At 49.5% G+C, this 12,666-nt stretch overlaps 1 protein-coding gene and 2 long non-coding RNA genes across 3 annotated transcripts in view; 1 reads left to right on the top strand and 2 right to left on the bottom strand.

Moving 5' to 3' along the window:
* Positions 1-12,666, bottom strand: part of LOC135974229 (zinc finger protein RFP-like) — a 111,578-nt gene that overhangs the window by 13,723 nt on the left and 85,189 nt on the right. The gene's annotated exons all lie outside the window — the stretch shown is intronic.
* On the top strand, positions 2,228-10,955 carry LOC135974230 (uncharacterized). Its single transcript, XR_010591452.1, has 2 exons — positions 2,228-2,290; positions 10,538-10,955. It is a non-coding gene; the product is annotated as an uncharacterized LOC135974230 (long non-coding RNA).
* LOC135974231 (uncharacterized) lies at positions 5,910-7,760 on the bottom strand. The gene is made up of 2 exons (XR_010591453.1): positions 7,573-7,760; positions 5,910-6,354 (listed from the first exon to the last, which is right to left on the bottom strand). It is a non-coding gene; the product is annotated as an uncharacterized LOC135974231 (long non-coding RNA).

Here is a 12,666-nt window from a genome sequence, read left to right on the forward strand (position 1 = left end):
ATTTCACCCTTTGAGTCTCATTTAGTAGCTGTATAAAATGAGGAGGATACCTGCTTTACAAAGCTGGCCTATATTAATGTTTGTTCTCATTGCTGTGACCCTTGTCCTCCCTCTCCTGCTCCTTCCTACTTGTTATACCTTCCTACTTCGTTATATACTCTGTGGATCCATGTCTTGAATTTGATGGCAAGCTCCTCAGGGCAAGGACTTCTACTTCCGGTAAAGTGCCTAGCACAATGGGACGCCGCTATTTTAATAAAAAACAATTATAGAGGTTTCAAGAGGCACGGTTGTTGTAAAGTGCATTGTGATACTCAGATGAAGGCACTATGGCCAGGGTTCTCAAATGGGGGTCGGGACCCCTCAGGGGGTCATGAGATTATTACCTGGGGGGTAGTGAGCTGTCAGCCTCCAACCCAAGCCCCGCCTTGCCTCCAGCATTTATAATGGTGTTAAATATATAAAAACATGTTTTTAATTTATATGGGGGGGTGGCACTTAGAGGCTTCCTAGGTGAAAGGAGTCACCAGTATGAAAGTTTGAGAATCACTGCACTACGGTAATAACATTGTGTGCTTCTGTTGTGGCAGACTGACAAGATCCTGTAATATCCTGAACAAACTTTATGGAATTAAGCTAAACTTTACTGAATTAAACTAAACCTTACTGGATTAGGGTAAATACCTTTGTACATTGTATTAAAAATGCAATTGTGTATATGTTATTGTGGCATTGTATGTATCTTCTCTAATAGCAGGAGAATTGAAACCACCCCCTGCAGAGATATGCCTATCCTAATTCAAACTGGATTCTCCAGGGACCAAGAGACAAGGAGAAATCTTTTGGATAAATGATCTGGGTTTAAATGGACTCAGGGTCTTCTTCCTGATCCAGCAAACAGATGTGACCTTTGTTCCACAGAGGGTCCCAATCCTCAGTGTAGGGTTGGAAGGATAGGGCCTGCCAGAATGCATGTTAGCATGTGTATAGGTTGAGGTTCTGTTCTCGTTTTTAATGTTTTCACTGTCGTGCTTTTTACCTTATATCTGCAACAACTCTCTGTTATCAGTATCTGAAGACAAAACAAGCAAGTCTATTTAGTCTCTGCAGTGAAGGCAGAGAACTGTGCAGCAGAGCCATACCCTGCTCAAATGGGACTGAGACGCAGGCAACAGTCTGGGGAAGCCGAGAGTGAGTGCCCTTGCTGGACCTCAGGGGAGGGGGAGAAATACAGGTGCAGTTACCCTGAATGGTGAGTCATGTTCTGTAAAAATGCGACATTGTACGCACTCTTTACAAAAATTATTATGCCCTTATATCTGGAGAAACATTGAGCCATCTATTGCTGTGTTCCATGCAAATTCTCCATATCCTCTCGGCTTCATAAGCCGGATATTGACAGTAAATATTGTAAGTATACGACCAAGCTAATTCTTGGCTTCTTATTTACAAAGGATCCCGGACCTATTACATACCATTTTCCTGATCTTACGCATGCACCACCACAGCAAGCCAAAAAGGAAGAGCATTTGGCTTTGATGTCCAGCAAAAATTTGATGATTAATCACAAAAAAGGAAATAACTTGATATACATACAGACAGACACACACAAAATCTTGGCACAATATGCAAATCTCTTCTGCTAAGGGCAGACACAGCAAGCCAGATTCTGATCTCAGGCCTGGTCTACACTAGAAAATTAATTTAGTTTAACTACATTGGTCTGGGGAGTGAAAAATCCACGACTTTGAGCAGCGTTGTTAAGCTGACCTAAGTCACCCTGTGTAGACAGTGCGACGTTGATGGAAGAATTCTTCTGTTGATCTATCTTCCGCCTCGGGGGGAGGTGGATTACCTACACTGACGGGAAGGGCTTTTCCCATTTACCTACCTAGCATCTACAGTGAAGCGCTATAGCCTCAGTTGCAGTAGTGTAAATCCCGAGTAACTCCACTGAAGTCAATTAGTGAGATCAGGAATTGGTGATAAAGAGAGCAGTGCTGAACTAAACTGGATCCTGACCTGAATGGAGGCAAGCCAGTGCAGTTGTTTAAAGAAACTGGCTAAATGTGGTCGAGCGTGACCTGGCACAGTACGACTGTGTTTATTTGACGGTGCTTTTTCCCAGGCTACACTAATCTTGTAGACCTTTGTTACCTTTACTCCTTTTCAACAAAGGAGTAGGTAAACAGAAGAAAGTGCCTCTTATCATTCACTTCTGCCTTTCTTGCAATTTCTCCAGTACAACAGTAACCGCACTGTAGTACTTGCAAAAAGGCTGTTGGCTGAGGTGAGAGCTAATTTGTTTAGAACTACTAAGAGTAGATATCCAGAAAATAAGATTTGTGATAAAGTCAGAGCTAATGCAGTTGATAGCTCTATAAACACTAAATGCATGAATTGTAACTTTTATATGATTAATCTAATTGATAATTTGAAACAACAGCTTTACAAGAGCTCACTGGGTACAGTTTATTTTGTTTTTAATAATTGACTCATTTAGCAGTTCGGTGACATTGGAATATTTTATAGAATAGTACTTAAAAGCTAAGATTGGATCATTTGGTTATTCTCTAAAGGCCCGACATGGTTAATTTCAACCCACTCAGGATCTTAGTCCTGATTTTTAAAACAAACTATAATTAAAACTATTTACTCTTATTGGAAAAAGGCAAATATAGTGCCCATCTTTAAAAAAGGGAAGAAGGAGAACCCGGGGGACTACAGACCAGTCAAGGAAACCATTTTGAAGCCCTTGGAGGAGAGGAAGGTGATCAGGAACAGTCACCATGGATTCACCAAGGGCAAGTCATGCCTGACCAACCTGATTGCCTTCTATGATGAGATAACTGGCTCTGTGGATATAGGGAAAGCGGTGGACGTGATATATCTGACTTTAGTAAAGCTTTTGGTACGGTCTCCCACAGTATTCTTGCCAGCAAGTTAAAAAAGTATGAATTGGATGAATGGACTATAGGGTGGATAGAAAGCTGGCTACATTGTCGGGCTCAATGGGTAGTGATCAACGGCTCGATGTCTAGTTGGCAGCTGGTATCAAGCGGAGTGCCCCAGGGGTCGGACCTGGGGCCGGTTTTGTTCAACATCTTTATTAATGATCTGGATGATGGGATGAATTGCACCCTCAGGAAGTTCATAGATGACACTAAGCTGGGGGGAGAGGTAGATACGTGGGAGGCTAGGGATAGGGTCCAGAGTGACCTAGACAAATTGGAGGATTGGGCCAAAAGAAATCTGATGAGGTTCAACAAGGACAAGTGCAGAGTCCTGCACTTAGGACGGAAGAATCCTATGCACTGGTTCAGGCTGGGACCGACTGGCTAAGCAGTAGTTCTGCAGAAAAGGACCTGGGGATTACAGTGGATGAGAAGCTGGATATGAGTCAGCAGTGTGCCCTTGTTGCCAAGAAGGCTAACGGCATATTGGGCTGCATTAGTAGGAGCATTGCCAGCAGATCAAGGGAAGTGATTATTCCCCTCTATTCGGCACTGGTGAGGCCACATCTGGAGTACTGCGTCCAGTTTTGGGCCCCCCACTACAGAAAGGATGTGGACAAATTGGAGAGAGTCCAGCAGAGGGCAACGAAAATGATCAGGGGGGCTGAGGCACATGACTTACGAGGAAGAGAACTGGGGTTGTTTAGTCTGCAGAAGAGAAGAGTGAGGTGGGATTTGATAGCCTTCAACTACCTGAAGTGGGGTTACAAGGAGGATGGAGTTGCAGTGGGGGAGGTCTAGGTTGGATATTAGGAAGCATTATTTCACTAGGAGGGTGGTGAAGCACTGGAATGGGTTACCTAGGGAGGTGGTAGAATCTCCTTCCTTAGAGGTTTTTAAGGCCCGGCTTGACAAAGCCCTGGCTGGGATGATTTAGTTGGGGATTGGTCCTGCTTTGAGCAGGGGGTTGGACCAGATGACCTCCTGAGGTCTCTTCCAGTCCTAATCTTCTATGATTCACAATAATCATTTGTAAGTTTAACTACAATATAATTCTAGACTTGGTTTTGTTATTAAAATTCTTTAGCTCCATTTTGTACAAATGGGTTTGTTATTCTAAGGCTGCTCATGAGTGCTGGGGAGTTTTGCTCTGGTTTTATTATGGTAGGGTTACTCATCACAGGTTGGTATGTTCCTGGAGCGTGCTTGTGAATGCTGGGTAAGGGGAACACTGGAGTGTTGCTGTAGAGTTGTTGCTGTGAGATGAGCTGCTTGCAGTTTTGTATTTGTTTAAGAAAAAACTCAAACAATATATTTTGCTGCCTTCTAAAAAAAAAAAAAAACATTAACTAAGCTATACTAAATGTCATGTGGGGAATATCCCCTCTCAGGCTGGGAAGCTCCTTTCCTTACTTCTGCCTGAAATGAAGCCTACATTTCACGGGGCTTACAATTGCACAAGTCACAGGCCCTGCACTGTGCCAACAGCAGTCTGTGCTGCTAGCACGGTCATAACCTGACACATGTGCCATGCACCCACTAGTTGTGCCTGCTGGGATTGCTCTTAGGATTTGCTGGCCATTCTCTGTACTGTTCTAATGTGCAATGGAGCACAGAACAGGGGCTGTGCACTGTATAAGAATCTCCAGGGCAGCTCGCTCCCAGTAGGAGTTGTGGAACTTCATGAGTTTTAAGACAGAGCTGGACAAATTTATGAGTGCAATTGTCTGGCAGGGTTGCTTCTGATGGTAAGGGGCAGGGCTCACTTCCAGTTTATGTTTCCTTCATCAGGGTTTCAGCCAGCCACCTGTAGGGATCAAAAAGGGATTATTTTTCTCCCCCACCCAATGTATTCTGTTTTGGGTTTTTTTTATTGTTTTGTTTATTTGTTTTTGTCTCCTTCCTCTGAAGCACCAGAGATGGCCTGGGCTGGAAATGGACACTGGATAAGGAGGGCCAGGGCTCTGAGGTGGGTGGCACCAAGCACGCTCTCTCAGGTGCTATTCTTGCTCACATGCTCAGGGACTGATTGCCATACGTGGGATAGGGAAGGAATTTTTCCACAGGTCAGTCTGGCAGTGACCTTGGGGGGTTTTCACCTTCCTCTGCAGCATGGAATGAGGGTCACTTGCCAAAGTTATATCTGGGTCTATCTCACTTAATCATGTCCCTGCCATTGCAGGGGCCTCAGGCACTGATGCATCTTGGTCCCTTGTATTGTCTCCCTGTGGCACATAACAGTCTAGTCTCCAGTGGGCTGGAATACTTCGGTCTAATTTGGGTTGCTGGGTTAGTATATGCGTGATGGGTGGTGTTGGTGGCCTGTGATATACAGGGGGGTCACACTAGATGATCTGATGGTCCCTTCTGGCCTTAATCTCTATGACTCTAACTCACCAGAGTCAGTTAAAAGGACATTACATGTAAACCACTGGAAAGCATCAATTCCACTTAAATTAAATAATAAGAGAGGTGATGCAATGGTGGGGAAAGCAAAGCTTCATCTGTTGATGGGTCACACACTTGGCATATAGGCATGGGGCTAAGAGCACAGAATAACCCACTACATTTTACCTAACTTCACCCCACCCCACCCCACCTCCTGCTCCCCCCACCTCCTGCTCCACCCCCAGACTCCCACCCCTGCCTTCCTTATGCATCAGATCCCTATTCTATGTGAAATCAACCTGTCACGGACTCACAGATCATGCCCACTCTTGGCCCTGTGCGGTCCCTGGGAGGAACCCCCTTCAGTGTGCCAACCCTTGTCGGGGGTCCACTCTCTCTCGGGGGTTAAGCCCCTCCACCTCCTGGAGCCGCACCTCTCGGAGCCTTAGCACACCTGTTTCTCGCCGTGGGCCCCATCAGGGAGTCCACTCGCTCTGGAACCCCAGGGCCTCCACTCCCCAAAGGGAATAATGTAACCCTGTTCTCTAGACTGGAGTGACACTCAGCCAGTGTAAAACAGGAAGGTTTATTGAGCGTCTGAACATAGCACAGGAAACGCTTAGGGCCCTCGAGCCTGGCTTCCCTCAGCACAGCACATCCAAGTCTCCCCTGCATCCAGGTGGGCTCTGCCTGCTCTCCCTCTCCAGCCCAGAACCCTCCTGCTTCCCAGATGGGCATCTGATATCACCACCCTCAAGCCCCGCCTCTGTCCATTGTCTTCTCTCCAGGTAAACAGAGTCGCCTCCTCTCCTCTCTTCCATCCTCTGGCCCCCTCTGGCTGGAACCAGCTTGTTAGGTCACCGGGGGTCCTCTCTTTACAGCCCATTGTCCTCCCACTGGCCAGAACTGGCTGCAACTCCTGAGCTGGGCCTCTGGGTCACCAGGTCGCCAGTCGCTGGGGTATCCATTCTCCAGGCCATTGGCTGGTGTCCCAAGTTCCCTAGCTGGTCCTCTGTAACAACAAACTCCCTCTCCCATCACCTCGTTAAACCAGTAACACCCAGGGAAACTGAGTCCCGCCCCCTCTGCATGCAAACCATTGGAAAAACAAGAAAAAAACAAGACAATTCCCCCACTTCATCACACAACCCCAACGTTGATTCCCCATCCCACCCTATCCCCAGCTTCACCTAACCTCTACTCTCACCCTACCCTTCCTCTGTCCCCTACCGCATCCCACACCCCATCCCAACCCCTCACCCACCTGACCCAACTCACAGCCCATCCCAGCCTAACCTCAGCTCCACCTCTGACCCCTTCCTCACCCTGCCCCCTACCCCACCCCCGACTCCACCTCAGCGCCATCTCTGAACACTACCCCACCCTACCTTCCCCTGCCTCTGACCCCACCCCCAGATCCACCTGACCCTACCCCACCCTGCCTTCCACTACCCCACCTCTGACCCCATCCCACCCTGCCTTCCCCCGCCTCCACCCCAGTGCCATCTCTGACCCCTACCCCACCCTACCTTCCCCTACCCCATCTCTGACCACTACCCCACCCTACCTTCCCCCGCCTCTGAGCCCTACCCCACCCTGCCTCCCCTACCCCACCTCTGACCCCTACCTCACCCTGCCTTCCCCCCGCCTCCACCCCAGTGCCATCACTGACCCCTACCCCACCCTACCTTCCCCTACCCTACCTCTGACCCCTACCTCACCCTACCTTCCCCCGCCTCTGAGCCCTACCCCACCCTGCCTCCCCTACCCCACCTCTGAGCCCTATCTCACCCTGCCTTCCCCCCGCCTCCACCCCAGTGCCATCTCTGCCTCCTACCCCACCCTGCCTTTCCCCACCTCTGAGCCCTACCCCACACTGCCTTCCACTACCCCACCTCTGAGCACTACCCCATCTCTGACCCCTACCCCACCCTGCCTTCCCCCGCCTCTGAGCCCTACCCCACTCCCAGCCCCGCCTCGAGTCGCCCCCCGCCCCGCGCTCCCCCAGGCAGCCAGGCAGGCATTCTGGCCGGCAGCGGCGGGGCGATGCGGGCCCGGCCGGCTGCCCTACGCGGAGTCGCTGGCGGCGCAGGAGCGCTGCGTGGGGCCGGGCGCGGCGGGCTGGCTGCTGCTCTCCGAGCCGGCGGGGCCCGTGTACACGCGCGGGCTGCGGGGCGGCCCCGACCCGGCGGGCGAGGAGCGGCGGCTGCGGGCGCTGGGCGCTGCTCACCTTCCGCGGCCCGGGCCAGCTGCTGTTACCCGGTGCCGGACCCGCGGCGCCTCGGCCTCTGCCGCCGCCTGGGCCTGCCCGCCCCGCGCGCCCTGCCGCCGCCCTCCCCCGGCGTGTGGCTGCGGGGCCGCCAGCTCTGCGCCGGGCCGGGATCCGGGGGGAGGCGGGGGGCTGGGAGAAGCGCGGGGTTCGGGGGGTCCCGGGGCAGGAAGGGAGTGAGGGGAGCGGGGTCCCTGGGGAGGAGGCAAGAAGAGGGGTGCAGGGGAAATGGGGGGCAGGAGAGAGGTGGGGGTTGGGTGATGTAGTTGGCTCAGGGTCCCTGGGGAGGAGACAGGAAGAGGAGTGGGGGTAAAATGGGGGGCAGGAGAGAGGTGGGGGTTGGGGTATGTGGGGGGCTCAGGGTCCCTGGGGAGGAGGCAAGAAGAGGGGTTGGGGGCAGGAGAGGGGTGGGGTTAGTGGAGGGTTCGGGGGGTCCCGGGGCAGGAAGGGAGTGAGGGGAGCGGGGTCCCTGGGGAGGAGGCAAGAAGAGGGGTGCAGGGGAAATGGGGGGCAGGAGAGAGGTGGGGGTTGGGTGATGTAGTTGGCTCCAGGTCCCTGGGGAGGAGGCAGGAAGAGGAGTGGGGGTAAAATGGGGGGCAGGAGAGAGGTGGGGGTTGGGGTATGTGGGGGGCTCAGAGGCAGGAAGAGGAGTGGGGGTAAAATGGGGGGCAGGAGAGAGGTGGGGGTTGGGGTATGTTGGGGGCTCAGGGTCCCTGGGGAGGAGACAAGAAGAGGGGTGCAGGGGAAATGGGGGGCAGGAGAGAGGTGGGGGTTGGGTGATGTAGTTGGCTCAGGGTCCCTGGGGAGGAGACAGGAAGAGGAGTGGGGGTAAAATGGGGGGCAGGAGAGAGGTGGGGGTTGGGGTATGTTGGGGGCTCAGGGTCCCTGGGGAGGAGACAGGAAGAGGGGTGCAGGGGAAATGGGGGTAGCAGTCGGGGGATGCAGGGGTTCAGTGGGTCCCTGAGGAGAAGGCAGGAGGTCATGGCGGGTAGCAGAGAGGTAGAGGATCAGGGGACAAGTGGAGACTTGGGGAGCTCCTGGGAAGTTGGCAGGAGATGGGGCTGAGCAGCCTTGAGTGAGTTAAGAGTAGTTTCAGGGTTTGCACCCGCCCAAGTGCCCCACCAGTGTTCGTGGTTTTATGATCACAAGCCCTGATGCTGCAATGAACCGCACAGACTCCAGTGGGGCTCAGCACGGATGTAGGGATCCACCCATGGGGTTTTCAGTGCAGGATGAAGGCCATGCTTTTCTGCTTCGCCTGGTCTGCTCTAATGAGTCTTACTGGCATTGTTGTGTTGGTTTGGGGTGTGATTTTTACTAACGTAGATATGCCAGTAAAGCGGTAGTATAGACACAGTTATAACGGTGTTTATACTGGTATCGTTCATCCCGGTCAGGGAAATCCAATAAGCACTTCTATACCAATATAAATATGTCCACACTAGAGGTTTTTGACAGCATAGCTCCTAGCGTAGACCTGGTCTATCCTTAACATTTTTGCCAGTGTAGCTATGTTATCAAGCGTGGAAAAAATCACACCCCATAACTGACCTGATGGTGTTGGCAAAAGCACAAGTGTAGATGCAGTTATACAAGCAAAACCATGCTTTTGCTGATATCGTTTATTTCATTTAGGGAACTGATATAAGTTATACCAGCAAATGCACTCTTCCTGGTACAAACGGCACCTCCACTAAGATGGTTTGCTGGTATAGTTACACTGGCAGATCCTTTTCTAGCAGAGACAAGGCCGTAGCGTAGCCTTTATTAAACTGCTTCTCCTTTCATGTGCTGCTGTGTGAAAGATCCATGGAAAATAGCAGGTAGAGTGTGACCTGATTATACATGGAGTGTGGCTAAAGGCAGTCCACATACTGAAATAATAGAGATCCCCCCCGCACGCTAATCTCAATTCTAATAATCTTAGGGGTTACTTGTAAATCACTGGAACTACATTTTTATGCCTCAGTCCTGGAAAGATTTCTGCACGTGTGTACCATTACTCATGTGTGTAATCTCATTGGATTACTCCTCTGACTAAAATTGTGCACATGTGTAAATCTTTCAGGACGTGGGCCTTAATAATTCCTGGAAATTTTCTGCTACTGAAAAGCTCTATGATTCTCTAAAAACAATGGGCACAGTACAGTAGTGTAGAATCCCAGCTCTCCTGTTGTGCAGTGCAAAGCAGGAAAATCAGGGATCTACTATGTATGACTGTGAACATGCACATCATGCTGTCCTTTGTCCTCATTCGCTACCAGAGCCAATCCTGCTAATAGGAAGGATTTGCCCGGTTAACAAGCAGATATTTACAAGAATTTCACTTCCTCATGAGGGACTGCACACCATGCCTGCATGTCTCTGCAATAACAATGAACCCAGTGCCCTGAGCTAGATTTGTATTATATTAGAGCCTGGGAACCCCAGTCACAAATACAGTGCAGACAGGCAGGTCTCTGCCCCCAAAGAACTTACAGTTGAAGTGTAAGATGAGATAACAGATGGTGGGGGAGTACAAGGAAACATTGAGACCGTATTGGTGAACGTGATAGGCTATGGTCTCAGCGCCCTCGCTGCTGATAAGCACTACAGCATTGGTGCCTCATCAGCTGGGCAACTTATGTGGTAAGGTGGATTGGAGTCTTAGTGTTAAGGGGATATTTAACCATTGGAACAACTTGCCAAGGGCTGTAGTGGATTGTCCATCACTGGTAATTTTTAAATCAGGATTGGATGTTTTTCTGAAAGATCTGCTCTAGGGGTTATTTGGGGGAAGTTCTGTAGCTTGTGTTATACAAGTCAGGCTAGATGATCAGGATGGTCCCTTCTGGCCTTGGAATCTGACATTTAAGATGACTTTGGGGGAGGGGTGGTGTGTGGTACATAGCACTGAACGAGGTGACATGTATGTTTTGCTTTTCAGGTGTCCATTGTGGAAGGCATATAACCTCTCATGGGCTGGCGCTGAACTGCTGCACAGATCTTACGTGGTTTGATCACATTGTTCCTTGTGGACTCGAAGGGATGGGTGTCACCTCCCTGAGCGAAGAACTCCAGAGACATGTCACAGTTGATGAAATCACTGAGCCTTTTCTGGACGCTTTTGAAGAAGTGTTTCAGTGCTTCCCATGAGGAATCTATCGGATAAAGAGCTCCGAGTGCCTCACTTACCTGTGGAAATGTGAATATTTCTTTGGTGCTTTCATGGTGTTACTAGAAATCCAGCTTGCTTGTTCCATCTTCCTATCAGCAATTAAATAAGTGTAACAAACTGTACTTCTCGCATTTGAAACATATTTCTTGCTTTTGTAAAAATGAGCTGCTGTGTCTTTAAGTATACATGGGTCTTTAAAAAAAACAACGAGGAGTACTTGTGGCACCTTAGAGACTAACAAATTTATTTGGGCATGAGCTTTCATGGGCTAAAACCCACTTCATCAGATGCATGGAGTGGAAAATACAGTAGGCAGAATATATACACAGAACATGAAAGGATGGGAGTTGCCTTACCAAGTGGGGGGGGTCAGTGCTAACAAGACAATTCAATTAAAGTGGAAGTGGGCTATTCTCAACAGTTAGGATACCAAGGGAGGAAAAATCACTTTTATAGTGGTAACGAGGACAATGTAATCAGGGTGGCCCTTTTCAAACAGTTGACAAGAAGGTGTGAGTAACAGTAGGGGGAAATTAGTTTTTGTAGTGACCCATCCACTCCCAGTCTTTATTCAGGCCTAATTTGATGGTGTCCAGTTTGCAAATTAATTCCAGTTCTGCAGTTTTTCATTGGAGTCTGTTTTTGAAGGTTTTGTTGTTGAAGAATTGCCACTTTTAAGTCTGTTATTGAGTGTCCAGGGAGATTGAAGTGCTCTCCGACTGGTTTTTGAATGTTATAATTCTTGACGTCTGATTTGTGTCCATTTATTCTTTTGTGTAGAGACTCTGCGGTTTGGCCAATGTACATGGCAGAGGGGCATTGCTGGCACATGGTGGCATATATCACCTCGGTAGATGTGCAGGTGAACGAGCCCCTGATGGTGTGGCTGATGTGGTTAGTTCCTATGATGGTGTCCCTTGAATAGGTATGTGGACAAAGTTGGCAACAGGGTTTGTTGCAGGGATAGGTTCCTGGGTTCGTGTTTTTTGTTGTGTGGTGTGTAGTTGCTGGTGAGTATTTGATTCAGGTTGCAGGGCTGTCTGTAAGCGAGGACTGGATTGTCTCCCAAGGTCTGTGAGAGTGAGCGATCATCCTTCAGGATAGGTTGCAGATCCTTGTTGATGCGCTGGAGAGGTTTTAGTTGGGGGCTGAAGGTGACGGCTAGTGACGTTCTGTTACTTTCTTTGTTGGGCCTGTCCTGTAGTAGGTGACTTCTGGGTACCCTTCTGGCTCTGTCAATCTGTTTCTTCACTTCAGCAGGTAGGTATTGTAGTTTTAAGAATGCTTGATAGAGTTTCTGTAGGTGTTTGTCTCTGAGGGATTGGCGCAAATGCGGTTGTATCTTAGAGCTTGGCTGTAGACAATGGATCGTGTGGTGTGTCCTGGATGGAAGCTGGAGGCATGTAGGTAAGTATAGCGGTCAGTAGGTTTCCGGTATTCGTTGGTGTTTATGTGACCATCGCTTATTTGCACTGTAGTGTCCAGGAAGTGGATCTCTTGTGTGGACTGGTCCAGGCTGAGGATGATGGTGTGGTGGAAATTGTTGAAATCCTGGTGGAATTCCTCAAGGGCTTCTTTTCCATGGGTCCAGATGATGAAGATGTCATCCATGTAGTGCAAGTAGAGTAGGGGCGTTAGGGGCCGAGAGCTGAGGAAGCGTTGTTCTAAGTCAGCCATAAAAATGTTGGCATACCACTTTAATTGAATTGTCTCGTTAGCACTGACCCCCCACTTGGTAAGGCAACTCCCGTCTTTTCATGTACTGTGTATATATACTTGCCTAATGTATTTTCCACTCCATGCATCTGATGAAGTGGGTTTTAGACCACAAAAGCTTATGCCCAAATAAATTTAGTCTCTAAGGTGCCACAAGGACTCCTCGTTGTTTTTGCTGATAC

This window comes from Chrysemys picta, chromosome 11, assembly GCF_011386835.1.
Source record: "Chrysemys picta bellii isolate R12L10 chromosome 11, ASM1138683v2, whole genome shotgun sequence".
NCBI lineage: Eukaryota > Metazoa > Chordata > Testudines > Emydidae > Chrysemys > Chrysemys picta.